Source organism: Esox lucius, chromosome 9 (genome assembly GCF_011004845.1).
Source record: "Esox lucius isolate fEsoLuc1 chromosome 9, fEsoLuc1.pri, whole genome shotgun sequence".
Lineage (NCBI taxonomy): Eukaryota > Metazoa > Chordata > Actinopteri > Esociformes > Esocidae > Esox > Esox lucius.
In genome coordinates, this window is record NC_047577.1 from 5,638,829 (window position 1) to 5,655,242 (window position 16,414).

At 45.6% G+C, this 16,414-nt stretch overlaps 1 protein-coding gene across 2 annotated transcripts in view; it reads right to left on the reverse strand.

Moving 5' to 3' along the window:
* Positions 1 to 2,044, reverse strand: part of gcgrb (glucagon receptor b) — a 40,377-nt gene extending 38,333 nt beyond the window's left edge. For both annotated transcript variants that reach the window (XM_010903246.5, XM_010903245.5), the window contains exon 1: positions 1,717 to 2,044. The gene's annotated coding sequence lies outside the window, so the exon portion shown is untranslated. The remainder of the gene's footprint in view (positions 1 to 1,716) is intronic.
* Between the last annotated feature and the right edge of the window lie 14,370 nt (positions 2,045 to 16,414).

The following is a 16,414-nucleotide window of genomic DNA, read 5'->3' on the forward strand; positions in this document are numbered from 1 at the left end:
ATCAAGCAGGAGAGACGACAGAGACACAGAGAAGATTGAGAGTCATCGAGACAGAGAGATGGAGGGCTAGAGACAGTCGCAGAGATGTAGTACGAAAAACAAAAAGAGAGATTGAGAAAGTGTGGGAGTATGCGAGATAGAGAGGGAGAGAGACCAGGAGAAATAGGGAGTGAGCAAAAGAGATATGCACTAATAGAGGAAAAGACAGAGTCTGTTTCAATCATATTTCAGCTTCTTTAGAAATTCAAATGAATCACATTTACAAATCCATGATTTGAATGACATCAGTACCAGCGGGGGACTAATAGCAGCGGTGTTATCTTGTATGTTTGTTTTTGTGTCACTACTTCATATCTTGGCTAGTTATATTTGCATTGTTGTCAACTTAAATAAATAAGAGGAATGGGAGCGTTGTTCATCAAACACACACACACACACACACACACACAGGCTAGTTCTTGGAGATGGGCCAGCCAGGAAAAAAACAGACCTACAAACAGACAGATCGACAAACAGACCGGGGCAATCGGGTGCGGACCAGCAGGAGTTTACCGTGTGTCGCTGTAACGGCTCATTAAGCCCATATGATAAGTTTATGGCATTTTTTCTCCGAACAGAAGGCCGTCACGAGCAAGTTCACTTGGTTGTTATACGCGCCCACGCAATACTTGCAAACCAAAGAGGAAACATGTCGTGAGCGCGCATTGCAAAATGCACGTCCACACACCGGTTATTTAGTTACTGTGTCTAAACTGTTCGCGCGTCAAAGAGCGTTTGTGTTGCCAGGCGCTGAAACAGAACCCGGTCCTGAGATGCTCCACGCGCAGTCCCACTTCCGTATGTTGGCACAAGCGTTGTACTTGACGAGCGCCACAGAAAGACGACCAAAGAGCGATTGTTCAGAGATATTTACGATAAACATATTTATTATGTTTTCTAATTGTATCTGTGAATTCATCAGAGAACAGAAACACGTGATGTTGTGTGTCTCCTAGTCATCTTTCTACAAAGATCCATTACAAAAAAAGAATATCATATAATATAAAATAAGCAGCGATGTTTATCCCCAAGTCATATGTGTTTGCAACAGATAGCTAATATCTGTGAATGTTTCATGTAGGTTCGACCTGTCTTTGACTAACATCTGATTTTGCTAATTAGCCAGCATTTTATCATCATTTTTGGTGGGGGAAAACAACATTATTTTAAAAGATGCATGTGAGGTTAAGTGGGCCTATATCTTTTCAAATACCTCTAATGTTGACATCCTATTCAGTAAAAAAAATTAAGAGTTCCTATAGATTTAAAGTATATACAAAACAACACAACCACGACTATGGTTCTTACTAGAATCATACTTTACACTTCGAGGGACAATACAATTAGCCTACATATTTCAAAATGGTGGTATTTTAACCATCTATTCAAACATGATACTATCAACCATATAGGGTTAAAGGGCAAATATGAAGTGCGTAAAGTTGCCTCTGCCTGGAGAGGCGGGTGGCTGTGGGATTAGGCGACACTGTAAAAGTACTCCATACGCTGTAAATTAGCAAACTACATCGTAGGCTATTGTAGCCTTTTTTTTTCAACAGCACAATATACTACCAGCAACAGTGTTTTTTTCCCCCAACACTTCAAAACATCCGTCCTCACTCCGTTAACAACAGGTAAAACAGCAGCATTTAATTTACTTAGACTGCTTTACATTACCTTGAACTTGGGTTCCAGTCTTGTCCCTTGTCGCTCCCTCGCCAACGCTCATCTTCTAGCCACAGCCATGAACACAGGTAACATCCCAATTACAAGAACACGCAGCCGGGACTCATGTCCTGAATCCGGACCATGCAGAAGTCGAAGGGGCGATTTGGAGGAGCGTATGTGGTTTACTTCTGAGAAGAATGAGACTGTTAATAACTTAGTGAAATATTAATGTTGATCAAGGTTGTTGCCATTTGTTTTGTAATTTTGTTTCTTTTCTTGTCCCAGTCACGGAGTTGCGCGCGTCGGACGGCATTTGGTGATAGAGAGCGGAGGACGGCGCACTGCGCTGAAAAGGAGGAGGCGTTTTTTTCCCTCTAATTCAGGGTGACGTAGGCAGGTCCGTTCCGAGTGCGCTTACTGAGGAACTTCCCAGTTGCATAGTGAGAAACAATAGACATCCAATAAAATGCTAAGAAATATACTTTGATGGTGTAAGTAACATGTATGAACATGTAATGGAGAAATTCAAAAGAAATTCAAAATAAAGGAGTAAGACAGGGGTAAATTAAGGAGAGAGACACAAGAAAAGAAGGCAAGAAGACTTAAAATCGAGTAAGAGGGCACATGCAGACAGAATTGAGAGTGGATTCGATACTAAAAACAGAGGTTTCCAAAAGAGTAAAACTCAACAGCCATGGAGATGAGTCATATTTCTGAACGAAAAATTAATTCTCTATGCAATTAAAACAGACCATTTGACCGAAAAGCAAGATAACCAATTACAATCACGTGATGAAAGCTACAGGTGCCATGTCTTGGCCAAATCAAAGACATGATGATCCAGCAAAAAACGAGAAATGCGTATTGTTACTTGGACATTTTTATTAAAGTGGCCATTTTGGGGTCATTATTTATTTTAGTCAATCTAATTAGAATCTGCACATTTTTGGAGCCTTTTCAAAGCTCATGTACAAGTTGCAAATCCTGCAACTTTGTGATTCAATTTGGTCATCAGATGATAAAATAATGAGTCTTGGTTCCCCACCCCACCACCCCTCAGAAAATGAAGTGGGACTGCACCATACACTTCCATCAGCACATTTTGTACGCTGGTTCACAAAATACACACACACACACACACATACACAACTGCTCACTTTTGTAAAATGCGACTGTTCTTTTTGAGGAAAGTATTTACATGTCCGTGTGACCTTTAACCCCAAGCTGTGTAGTTCCATAGACCTCTGAACTTTGACCGTAAGCTTTCAGGTCACCTGTCTTTTGGCTTACTGTGAACAGAAAGAATACTATGGCAGGGGAGAATGAGGAGAGGCTGAGGAGGATGAGGAGAGGCTGAGGAGGATGAGGAGAGGCTGAGGAGAATGAGGAGAAGCTGAGGAGAATGAGGAGAGGCTGAGGAAAATGAGCAGAGGCTGAGGAGAATGAGGAGAGGCTGAGGAGAATGAGAAGAGGCTGAGGAGAATGAGAAGAGGCTGCGCACAACGATTAGATTTTTCGTTTCACCTTGCCATCCTCTCTTGACTCCTCCTCTCCTCTCCCCATCTCCTTCCCTTGTCCTCTTTTCTCTCTCCCTTGTTCTTCATCCCTCGCTACCTCTTTCCTTCCTCTTTGATCTCTTCAGCCCTCTCTCATTCCTTTTCCACCACTCCCTCTCTTCTCTTCTTTCACCTACATGTTTTTCTCCATCTCCCTTTCTTCTTCTCGCTCTCTTTTTCTTCCCCTCTCTTCTTTCTCTCTTCTCTTCTTTAATTCCCTCTCCTCTTCCCTCTCTTCTGCCCTCCCTCTATCTCACTTCCTCTCCTGCCTCTCCTCTTCCTCTCCTCCTCCTCCCCCTTTACCGCCTCCCCCTCTCTTCCTCCATTCTCCCCCTTCTTCCACTCCTCAACCTCTTCCTCTTTCCCCTCCCTCTCTATATTTCACTCCTGTCCTGTGGCCTGTCTCTCTTTCCACTGTTGTCCTTCTCCTCATGTTCAGCGAGATAAAGCCTATAATTAAGCTATATGAGACCGACAGCCATTAGAAAGCGATAACCAACACAACCACACACGCTGTTATACACCTACGACCCATCTGAGCTGGGAGAATCCACCTCGTCCATCTTACAAACAAATAGAAATGGAAGCAGCCAGTCATCATTAAGACACACACACAAACACACACACACGGGCGGACGTGAATACACACGCACGTCCATGATATCTCTCGACGTAGATGAGAGAAAGAAAGAGGGGCGGGAGGGAGGGAGGGAGGGAGGAAGGAAGAGAGAGACCAGGGAAAGAGTGTGGGAGAGAGAAAAGATGGAGAGAATGATAGAGAGATTAATAAAATGAAAGACGGAGAGGGGCAGAAAAAAGCTGACAAATGAAGAGTGGGAGAGAGAGAGACAGGGAGAGAGAGAGAGTGTGAGAGAGACAGAATGGGAGGAGAGTGTGAGAGAGACAGAATGGGAGGAGAGTGTGAGAGAGACAGAATGGGAGGAGAGAGAGTGTGAGAGAGACAGAATGGGAGGAGAGTGTGAGAGAGACAGAATGGGAGGAGAGTGTGAGAGAGACAGAATGGGAGGAGAGTGTGAGAGAGAGAGAATGGGAGGAGAAAGAGTGTGAGAGAGACAGAATGGGAGGAGAGTGTGAGAGAGACAGAATGGGAGAGAGTGTGAGATAGACAGAATGGGGGGAGAGAGAGTGTGAGAGAGACAGAATGGGGGAGAGAGAGTGGGAGGAATAATGTATGCAGAAACACTCCCATTGTCTCAGTGTTGATTAATTCAACTTGTTAATGTGATGGTTTCCCTTAACGAGGAGCCTGTTTGCATCTCAACCATTCAGGCTTCCCCTATTGTAGATTACTGCCTCTAGAGCTTTCTCCTCTGTCTGTGTGTGTGTGCGTACGCGCGAGTGTGTCTGTGTGTAGGCGTGTGTTTGTGTGTAGGTGTGTGTTTGTGAGAGTGTGTGTGTGTACTTCCGTGCAGATAAGCATGCATGTGAATGCATTTAATTCACGAAAGATTGAACGTCAATTATATTCCCATCTTGTCCTTGGTTAATTGTATTACTGTAATCTGCTCCTGCGCCACTTGAGAGTCCGGATTTGACCTCTCCCTGGCTCCCGATATGACCATTCCCTCCGGATGTCATGGAGGTTTAAGGAAAAAAACCCACAGAAAAAAACTCAAAACGTAACTTTGTTCTTCAGCTGGAAGCAGGTACACTTGGGAAACATTTCCAATTAACGCACTCCTTTCATACCCCTCTGTTTCTCTCTCGCCTCCCTTGTTTCCCGAAAATCTGAGAAATCAATCCATCGCTCACCAAGGTTTGGTCACAGTGGAGCCCACAGGGACAGTCCGCTTTCCAACACACACTGTGATGCCTCTACTACACTCTGTGTGTGTGTGTGTGTGTGTGAGTGTGTGTGTGTGTGTGTGTGAGAGTACATGACTGTGTCATCCCGCGTCCTCCCAATATCAGCCTTTCTTCTGAGATTAACGAAGGACTCGCAGAGAGGGAGAGAGGTATGAGGAAGAGGGGGATAACGTGTGAGGGGAGGGCGAAGGTCAAGAGAAAAGGAGAGGAATAAGAGAGTCAGAGTGAGAGAGAGGTGGAGAGGTAATATCAGACTCAGGGAGAAAGAGAGAGGTAACTTGAGACTCAAAGAGTGAGACAGAGGTGGTGAGAGAGTCAGTTGGACAGCGATGACAGAGAGGGAGAGAAAGAAAGAAAGGTAGAGCGATGAGAATGACAGAAACAAAGAGAAAAATACAAGGATGAAGAGAGGTATATTGAATGAGTGATAGAGAGAGAGTGATAGAGAGAGAGAGAGAGAGAGAGCGGGGTGGGGGGGCAGTCTGACGTCTCCACTGTAGTAACATGTCGTCATGGTAATGATGGCTGCGTCGTCAACACCAATCATTTCATCCAACCAGCGGGAAGACTTGGAAACCGCTGTTCTGTCGCAACACACACACACACACCGCGCAGTGTTCTAGCCCACACACTGTTCAGTTCATCGTGTGGAGAGACAACATTTGTCACCAGTAGAGGAGACTGCAGGGGTGGTGACCCACGGTTTGCCAGCGCGTGTGTTTTTGTCAGTTTGTGTGTGTGTGTCTTCGCCTGTGCTCGTATGTCTGCGTGTGTGTGTGTGTTTGACTGCGTGTGTTTTGTCCGTGTGTGGGCCTTTGCATTGTTGTCTGTGTGTATGTAGGTGTGTGAGAGCGCGCCCGTGTGTCTCTGTGTGTGTGTGTGTGTGTGTGTGTTCCTGTCTTCGTACGTTGAGTTAGACATTAGTATAGTCATGTAATTCGTCTCCATGCGGTCGTCAAGTGTTATTGCCCCTCTGGAGATGAATTGAGGTGTTCTGGTGTGAAAGCATGGCAGGGTGCCGTGTTAACTAAACCCTAATCATCATCTGACTTGGCCGATGTGGCGTGTTACTATGATGAGCGCCGGGAGATTTGTCCATCGTCTGTGACTTAAACAGGCAAAAGTGGCGAGGGACGAGCGATGATGGAGGAGCGTTGGGGGGGGATGAGTGTTGGAGGAGTGTTGAGAAAGGAGCACTGAGGAAGGATGGCTGAGAGAGGAGCGTTCTCCTTAGTAATCTGAACAGAAATATCCAGCTCCGCGCGTTGTCCAGAAATATCCAGCTCCGGGCGTTGTCCAGAAATATCCAGCCCCGGGCGTTGTCTAGAAATATCCAGCTCCGGGCGTTGTCCAGAAATATCCAGCTCCGGGCGTTGTCCAGAAATATCCAGCCCCGGGCGTTGTCTAGAAATATCCAGCCCCGGGCGTTGTCTAGAAATATCCAGCCCCGGGCGTTGTCTAGAAATATCCAGCTCCGCGCGTTGTCCAGAAATATCCAGCCCCGGGCGTTGTCCAGAAATATCCAGCCCCGGGCGTTGTCTAGAAATATCCAGCCCTTCAAAGATGCATTCCACACTGTTTTGTGATGTGACGCTGGTAAGCCGAAAATGATTGCGTACTGCGTAATGCACCTGCAAGCATTTGCACAGTTTCATTAAAGCTTCTCACTTTCAGATTTGAAATTTCAACTGAGGTAAGATGGCGATTCTACTTACAGGTTACACAAAAATAAACAACACATCACACCTCCAGACAACAATGGAAGGTATTAACGAGTAGTCATAGCCAAGGTTTTGAATGAATAGGAAGCTAGTTTCCATTAGCATGTAACCAAACGTATTCTATCCCACGCTAGGGAACTCCTACTGTCAGTAGACCATTAACCCTCCTCGTTCCTCTTTAGTGTGTTTTTAATCCCTAACAATTTAGCAACGTCGATAAACGCTCAAGGTGAAGTCGTCCACCCGGGAGCCAATGAGCCTGTCTGGCTTGACAGAACATCAGTTAGGTCTCGTATAATCAACTAATCAAAATGTCTGGATAAGGTGCTGAGTAAACCCAAGTATTAGCTGTCTGGTTGAATTAACCCTAATGATTGGCTGACATGCTGGGTGAACCTTAATGATTGGCTGACGTGCTAGGTGAACCCTAATGATTGGCTGAAACCTGTAGACAACCTCATTGTTGTCACTGTGTTTGTCAGTCATCTGTGGTATAATCACATCATACTCCTTCATAAAGGTTTATGTCTATCTGATGAGAATGCCCCAGGCTGTCTTCTGATTTGGTGATTAGATGCGGCAGGTCCTGGTTTTGGTAGATGACTATTTTGGACGAATCAAGGATTGGATGAGGGGCAGTGTTTGAACTGGTGTGGTTGTTTTTCACACCCATTTGTGGAAAAGAAACAATTTCCATCTGACTCCAGTCCACAGCCACAAAGTGAAAAATTGGCCATTTTGTAACAGCAGTATAAACACTGTCACGACTAACAGCAGTGAAATTTGCCAAAGGGGGGTTTCTCAGACTGAGAGAGAAGATTCTCCTTCCTGAAGACAATGTCATCGTCATTTGTGTCCCGACCCCGAGTAGAAAAAGGTAAACTTCCATAAGAAAATTCCACTTCTGGTTAACATGGGACCAAGATGGACAGTCACACACTTGCACAGTCATACAGTCATACAGCTACCCAGTCATACAGTTACACAGTCATACAGTCAAACAGCTACACAGTTATACAGCTACACAGTCAAACAGTCACACAGTCATACAGCTACACAGTCATACAGTCACACAGTCACACAGTCATACAATCATACAGCTACCCAGTCATACAGTCACACAGTCATACAGCTACACAGTCACACAGTTACACAGTCATACAGTCATACAGCTACACAGTCACACAGTTACACAGTCATACAGTCATACAGCTACACAGTTATACAGTCACACAGTCAAACAGCTACACAGTCAAACAGTCACACAGTCACACAGTCATACAGTCACACAGTCACACAGTCACACACAAGGGCAGAAATCGCGGGGGGGTCGGGGGGGTCGGGACCCCCCCTATCTGAGGGTTGTCCCCCCCTAAAATATAATTAAAATAGGTGTATTGTAAATAATATAGTGGTATATACTTAAAATAATTGTGTAAGTAGTAAAACAATACAAATGCAAACGGGGCAACAACAAAAAAAGTTTGAAACATTTTGAGTCCCCCCTGCTTTGCCTCAAAGTGTTTTGGTCCACTGGCTGCTCCCTTTACCTCAGTCACCACCGACACACACACAGTCGGTGGCGGGAGAAAACAAAGTTTTCAGTAGTTGTGAAACCTCAGTAAGTCCAGGCTATTTTATTCACAATTATACATCGGAGGAAGTTATGAAGTTCATCGGATATTTTCTCTCTAATATAGATGATGCTGAGTCATTGATAAATCATCTCAAAAAAATATTATTGTGTAAATTAACTTGTGTAACTTAACTAACAGTTACCTACCAATGTAATATTGTCACCAATGTATTCTGCTTTGTTAGCAATTATAACGTTACTCTCTTGTTTTATAGTAGTTTAGGTTGTTTAATAACGTAGCATAGCCTATCACACACACACACAAATACACACAGTACGGGTGGTTCTCAAAGCGTGAGGCGCGCCCCACTGGTGGGGAATAGAGACGTGACAGGTGGAACGCGGCAAACGAGAGGAAATTTTCCTTTTTATGCCTTTATATCTTTATCCAGACATCCAAACTGTCCCAGAAGTTATGGGATTCTTCCGCATATTGATAGCTCTCCTTGACGCCCGCAAATGAGATCAATCAATGGCAAGACCGCGCACTAGACTAGAGAGTGACTGCGCGTGCGCTTGTCCCCCTCCCACCCCCAAAATTAGTGATGGACGTGACGTCGGCATATTAATATTAGCGGTCCATACTTTCGCGCCGGCCTATAGCTGTGATTGTGTGGATGTTCAGTTTGGTGACCGTTTCAATCAAGACAGTTTAAAGGCTCTGCAAAACTTAGAGAGTGTCCTTCTGACTGGGGTGTTAACTGAATCAATAGTTGAGTACCCTGAGTTGCATAGAGGTTCTCTCTCAGTACAGTTGCCCCTCTTTCGCCAGAAATACCCCTGTAGCAGCAGTGGAGAGGCAGCAGAGGTCCTCAGGGGAATGCCAGTGGAGGTACGGGGGTTGTTTGACCAAGTTGAGGTCCTTGTCAGAATTTTGTTGGTGGTGCCAGTGTCCTCATGTGAAGCTGAGAGGAGCTTCAGTGCATTGCGTAGACTGAAGACGTGGCTAAGGGCTACAATGGGCCAAGACAGACTTAACAGCCTGTTAGTCTGCAATGTGCACAAAGACAGGCTGGACAGTCTTAACATAAATAAGATATGCCAAGAGTTTGTGGGGCCCAGTGATACCAGGAAAAATACATTTGGTACTTTTGTTTAGTACCTATCCTGTCATGCAAGTTTGATTTAAATTACAGCTATTTTTATATTTTTATAGCAGTGAGTGACTATAACCTAATAGTTTTATTTGTTACAAAATCATTTTGTTTCTTTTATATGGGGACACTTCTTTTATATTTTCACAATATTTACGTATTAACATTTTCATTACTTTGTTTTTCATTACTTATCTTTTTAACTTAGCTTTTTGTTCATTCCTTTGTTCAAGAGTAGGCTATTTGTTCATTGACATAGTAATTTATTTTTATTGTGTCTTTCATGTCTACTGTATACTGATCTCACAGTTGTGTGAGGGTCTAGAGTGTAGTCATGCCTTAATTTTGCCATAGGCATGCTAAAAGAGTTTATATATGTGTTTTAATTATAAATGTTAAGCAACAACGTTGCTATTAAATGTGCTATATAAATAAATTAAAGTTGAAGTTAAGTTCAAATTCCATTGTAGTTCGGTGGCTTGATTGTGTAAACAACTACAAACAACTTCAAAAACAAAATTGGTTTTGAAGAATGTTTTGGTCAATTTAGCCAGCTTTTTCATTGAACCAGAAAGAAACTTTGAGAAGAAGGATAATGGAAACGTCTCCATGCTACACTAATAATAGAAGTAAGGCTTTCCTCTCTGTACACATAGGCTATCCTAATTGTGCCTGTATTATTGGTGTCCCCTTCAAAACTTGCTCTTGAAAAATTTTAAGTTTATTGTCCCCCCCAACAGTTAGATGGTCACACAGTCACACAGTCATACAGCTACCCAGTCATACAGTCACACAGTCATACAGTCACACAGTCATACAGCTACCCAGTCATACAGTCACACAGTCATACAGTCATACAGCTACACCGTTATACAGCTACACAGTCAAACAGTCACACAGTCAAACAGTCATACAGTCATACAGCTACCCAGTCATACAGTCAAACAGTCACACAGTCATACAGCTGCACAGTCATACAGTCACACAGTCATACAGTCATACAGTTACCCAGTCATACAGTCACCCAGTCATACAGTCATACAGCTACACAGGCACACAGTCATACAGTCATAAAGCTACACAGGCACACAGTCATACAGTCACACAGTCACACAGTCACACAGTCACACAGTCATAAAGCTACACAGTCACACAACCCCCCCCCCTTGCCTCCCCCTGCAGTCATCTGAGGGAGTGTGGAGTGATGTAGGTCGGAGGGGGGTGGGGGGTGTAGGTCAGAGGGGGGTGGGGGGTGTAGGTCGGGAAGGGGGTGGGGGGTGTAGGTCGGAGTGGGGTGGGGGGGTGTAGGTCGGAGGGGGGTGGGGGGTGTAGGTCGGAGGGGGGTGGGGGGTGTAGGTCGGGAAGGGGGTGGGGGTGTAGGTCGGAGGGGGGTGGGGGGTGTAGGTCGGAGGGGGGTGGGGGGTGTAGGTCGGAGGGGGGTGGGGGGTGTAGGTCGGAGGGGGGTGGGGGTGGGGGTGTAGGTCGGGAGGGGGGTGGGGGTGTAGGTCGGAGGGGGGTGGGGGGTGTAGGTCGGAGGGGGGTGGGGGGTGTAGGTCGGAGGGGGGTGGGGGGTGTAGGTCGGGAGGGGGGTGGGGGTGTAGGTCGGAGGGGGGTGGTGGGTGTAGGTCGGGAGGGGGGTGGGGGTGTAGGTCGGAGGGGGGTGGGGGGTGTAGGTCGGAGGGGGGTGGGGGGTGTAGGTCGGAGGGGGGTGGGGGTGTAGGTCGGGAGGGTCTGTCTGCTTCTAAGTGTGTGTGTGTTTGCAATTGAGGGGGCTGTATTTGGGCTTAATTTGAGCATATTTTCAATGGGGTTCATATAAAAGATCTTGCCAATCAAGGCTGACATTTTAAAGAGGAATTTACAAACCAAAATACCTTTCGTACTTCAAATTCACAGAATGTTTTGTGTACTGAAGAATGCAGCCATGGCACCTAGGAAAAACCTTCTTCTCTTTAACATTAAAGTCTATACCAGCAAACATGTTTAAGGACCATCTTCTCTTTAACAATAAAGTCTACACCAGAAAATATGTGTATGGACCTTTTTCTCTTTAACAATAAAATCTATTCCAGCAAACAGGTGTATGGACTTTTCTGTTAGAGCGAACCTGCTGTCCCGTCCTTTATGCTTTGTCGAAGTTGTTGATTTTAAAAGAGGGAATTACAGGCATTCCCAAAGGCTTTTGATTTTTTTTTCTTATAATTCAACTTGACACATCGTTAATGTCACTCCTGATTCATGTCTGATGTAGGTGATCCATAATGTTTTGGAACTGTCAGAAATGTATTTTTCTTGCTTTGTTTTATTAGTATTAAAAGGTTTTGAATTGATTGTGATGAGAACAAGGTCTGATAGTGACCACCTGGAATGTAATATTTATGACAGGAGAGACTAGATGCCTGCGACGCCGATATGAAAGCATTTTCCTAAAAGGGGTTGTCAGCGAAGGCATTTCATCAAAGTTTGGCACAGACTGTTTCTCTTTGTCATTCCCTTTCTCCTTCTCTCTGTCTTTCTTTCGGTCCCACTCTCTCCCTCTCTCTGTCTTTCTTTCTTCCCCTTTCTCTTTCTGTTTTGGCACAGGAGCCCGATCCTTTAAAGTCAGGCCACTGAGGCAACACACAAACTAAATAATTTACTGCTGACTGACTGAATAAATATTATTTTAAAATAAATGAATGTACTGAGTTAATAACATTGAAATAAATACATTTATTAGACAACATCCAAAGTTAACAGAATAGCTGCAGCCAAGGAACATCAATTATCACACAAGCACATGCAGAAAATATATAATAATAAAATATATAACAAACTCTAAATTAAACTATACTGTGGCTTACTTAACTTTACCCTCAGCCATACTATATAACATTCTATTACACTGTAAAATGATTCATAATCATGCGTTTGCATGTCTCATTTGCATATGCCCCACCCATCGTGCACATATATATACCAATTTGTGCCTCCAGCCAGAGATGTTAGATTTGACCTATTTTCTGGTCACAATGAAATAAAATTAAGTGGCAGATAGACTCCGACCACTTTCCTATCTTCCTCTTCAAGACACATCCCTCGAATGGACCCAGTGAGGAGAGCCATCCTCAACAAGCCCCGGGTTCCATTACTTCAGGTAATAGAAAAAGCAGAAGCGTTGAACTTCACTGATCTGACACAAGCCAGGTTATGGACAGTTGGTTGTTTTAGTGTTTGTCTCTCAACAAGCTGCTGGCAAAAGATACCACATTATTGTCCACATAAACAGCAAGTGTTTACCTTCACGAAAACAACAGTGAATACCGTAGTTAACCTTCCTGAAAACACAACAGTGATTACTGTAGTTAACCTTCATGAAAACACAACAGTGATTACCGTAGTTAACCTTCCCTAAAACACAACAGCGAATACCGTAGTTAGTCTCCACTAAAACAACAGTGAATACTATGGTGAACTTCCACTAAAACACCATGGTGAATGTGTGGGTCCTTGTGCGTTGGCCTTGGCAACAAGTGTGTTAGAAATGGCAGTCCAGCCATACATTCCAGCTGTGTGAAGCTCACGATATACTGTCTTTGTTCAGAGGGGCTTAGTCAACTCTGTAGTCATTTTCAAGGCTTTGAACAACTATCCTGTTAAATGTATTCTGGTCGGTCAGCTTCGTCTTGTGACCACTGTTCCTCTTCGCCAGTGCCGTTTGTCCGTTTTCGGCACGTGCCTTCATGATTTTTGAGACTGTTCCCCTTGACACACTGCATACTTTCAGTTTCAGCGACGGCTGCACCAGCGACTGGACTATTTGGCCTCTTTGGAACTTGGCCGTTAGTCGCCTCACGTTGCTTTGAGAACTCAGAGGTCTTTTTTCGAGCTGACGCACGCACACGCACGCGCACGCACACGCACGCACACTCAGTCGAACGTGACCTCGGCAGTGCCGGTTGTTTTTGTGACTTTCAAATTAAAAGCCCTTTTCCGTGTGATGTTTCGGTTATTCTGTCCACCCGTGTGTGTGTTACTCCTACCGACACACAACAGTTCACAACCACATGTAGTAACGCACTCCAGTACACTACCATGTTCCGTGGTAATGATAGAAAGTGAGTCTAATATACTACAGTGTTCATTCATGTGGTCTCATACGCTTTCTTGAGTATGCAGGCAACAGCTCATTTGAACTCTGAGTTTGGTGGGTCTCTCCCTTGACCAGGTCTGACTCTGACCTTTTATTAAATAAAACTCCTACTGCTTTCTCATTAGTCTGAGGCTAACCTTTCATATTAAGCCGGTTCTCTGATATACGGCTGAAATGCACAAATGTGCGCGCACACGCACACACAAACACACCCACACACACACACAAACATTGCTCCCCTGTTGTAGAGAAATTGATGTGAATGGATTCCAGGAAAATCAAGAAGAGACTTTGCCACTAAACGTGGACGGTGAAGCTCGAGGGTGAAAGCAAAATCAATCCGAAGAAGAGCTAACTATTGGCTTACCGTTCTGACCTCCAATTTACCAGCCAACTGTTGGTGTGCATGTTTAAGTGTGTGTGTGTCTGTGTGTGTGTGCGTGTGTGAGTGTTTCTGTGTGTGTTGTTCCAGTGTTTCTGTGTGCACACACAATAGGCATTTTATTTAAGTGAAGAAACATTATTTTGTTGAATGAATGGAGAGTTTGAGATGTGGATGATGAGGGTGGAGGGAGAGGGTGATGGGAGAGATGGAGGGGTGATGATTGGGGAGGTGGAGCGGGTGATGAATGGGGAGGTGGAGCGGGTGGTGAATGGGAGGTGGAGGGGTTGATGAATGGGGAGGTGGAGCGGGTGATGAATGGGGAGGTGGAGGGGTGATGAATGGGGAGGTGGAGCGGGTGATGAATGGGGAGGTGGAGCAGGTGATGAATGGGGAGGTGAAGGGGGTGATGAATGAGGAGGTGGAGCAGGTGATGAATGGGGAGGTGGAGCAGGTGATGAATGGGGAGGTGGAGGGGGTGATAATTGGGGAGGTGGAGCGGGTGATGAATGGGGAGGTGGAGCGGGTGATGAATGGGGAGGTGGAGGAGGGGATGAATGGGGAGGTGAAGGGGGTGATGAATGAGGAGGTGGAGCAGGTGATGAATGGGGAGGTGGAGCAGGTGATGAATGGGGAGGTGGAGGGGGTGATAATTGGGGAGGTGGAGGGGTTGATGAATGGGGAGGTGGAGCGGGTGATGAATGGGGAGGTGGAGGGGGTGATGAATGGGGAGGTGGAGCGGGTGATGAATAGGGAGGTGGAGCAGGTGATGAATGGGGAGGTGAAGGGGGTGATGAATGAGGAGGTGGAGCAGGTGATGAATGGGGAGGTGGAGCAGGTGATGAATGGGGAGGTGGAGGGGTTGATAATTGGGGAGGTGGAGCGGGTGATGAATGGGGAGGTGGAGGGGTTGATGAATGGGGAGGTGGAGCGGGTGATGAATGGGGAGGTGGAGGGGTGATGAATGGGGAGGTGGAGCGGGTGATGAATGGGGAGGTGGAGCGGGTGATGAATGGGGAGGTGGAGCGGGTGATGAATGGGGAGGTGGAGCGGGTGATGAATGGGGAGGTGGAGGGGGTGATGAATGGGGAGGTGGAGGGGGTGATGAATGGGGAGGTGGAGGGGGTGATGGCAAATGGTTATTGCCAGCTGTTGTACATATTGACACAAAAAGGGTGTATGTGTACGTTTGTCAAGGTGATTGCTAAGTGCACTCAACCCTGAAGACTTTCCACTGTGTACAGGTTTTGTCGGAGGGTATTTATTGTTTTGATTATATTCCAGTGAGTTGGCATCAAGGGTAGTGGGAGAAGGAGAAGAAAGAGTGGAAAAGACCAAGAGAATCAGAAGAAAAGACAGAAAGAGACAGGGCAGAAAAAGTGAAGGTGAAGAGAGGGAAACGAGGAGAGAGAAGAGGGAGGAGAGGGGGAGATTAAAGGAGAGAGAGAAGTGAGAGGAGAGGGGGAGATTAAAGGAGAGAGAGAAGTGGGAGGAGAGGGGGAGATTAAAGGAGAGAGAAGTGGGAGGAGAGGGGGAGATAAGGGGAGAGAGTTGGAAGCAGATAGAAAAAGAGACAAAGAGAAAGGGAGTGACAAGGTACATAAAAAGGAGTGAGGGAGAGAGTGAAGGGCAAAAGAGAAAGAGAGAGAGAGAGAGAGAGAGGGAAGCTGACTGATACAGGCAGTCAGACCTCGTTAAAACCAAAGCATTGAGGTGTATAGAAACCAGTGACTACGTCCCAAATGGCAGCCCCCCCACCCCCATTGAGGGCACTACTTTATACTACAGCCCAATGGGTTCCGGTCAAAAGTAATGCACCAAACGGGGGCCCTTTTTGGGACGCACCCAAGGTGTTTGATTTAGAGTAGCCTGCAGTGGAGCTGACATTCACCCAGGTTTGAAATGAACGGAGTTGAGTCAGAGCGTGTGCGTGTGTGTGCAGGCTATTGTACGTACGTCCACGTGCGCCCGGGCTCATGAGCGCGTGTGTTTGTGTGTGCGTGGGTGGGTGCGTGTGTGTGCGAAAGGTGCTGATTTTTTGTTTTCCCCCGATAAAGGTTGATATTTTCGCTCCTTTCAGAGTTCTGGCTGAACGGCTTTGTCTCTATTCAGCCCCAGCGCCTTCTAATGTGCCCGTCTGAATAGGGGATGTCCAGTGAAAACTCATTTAAAGGATACTTGATTCACATTTTAACTAAGGCCGGCGTGAATGGTATCGAAAAGGCAAAATCATTGGCCTGCATTTGTTGCTGTGTCTGAAAATGGAATGACCCGTCGTGAGTTCGTATCACTCTGGTTCGCTTTGCCTCGGTCTCAACAATTACAGCCTTTTTTATTGCGTATAGTGATACCTTTGGTC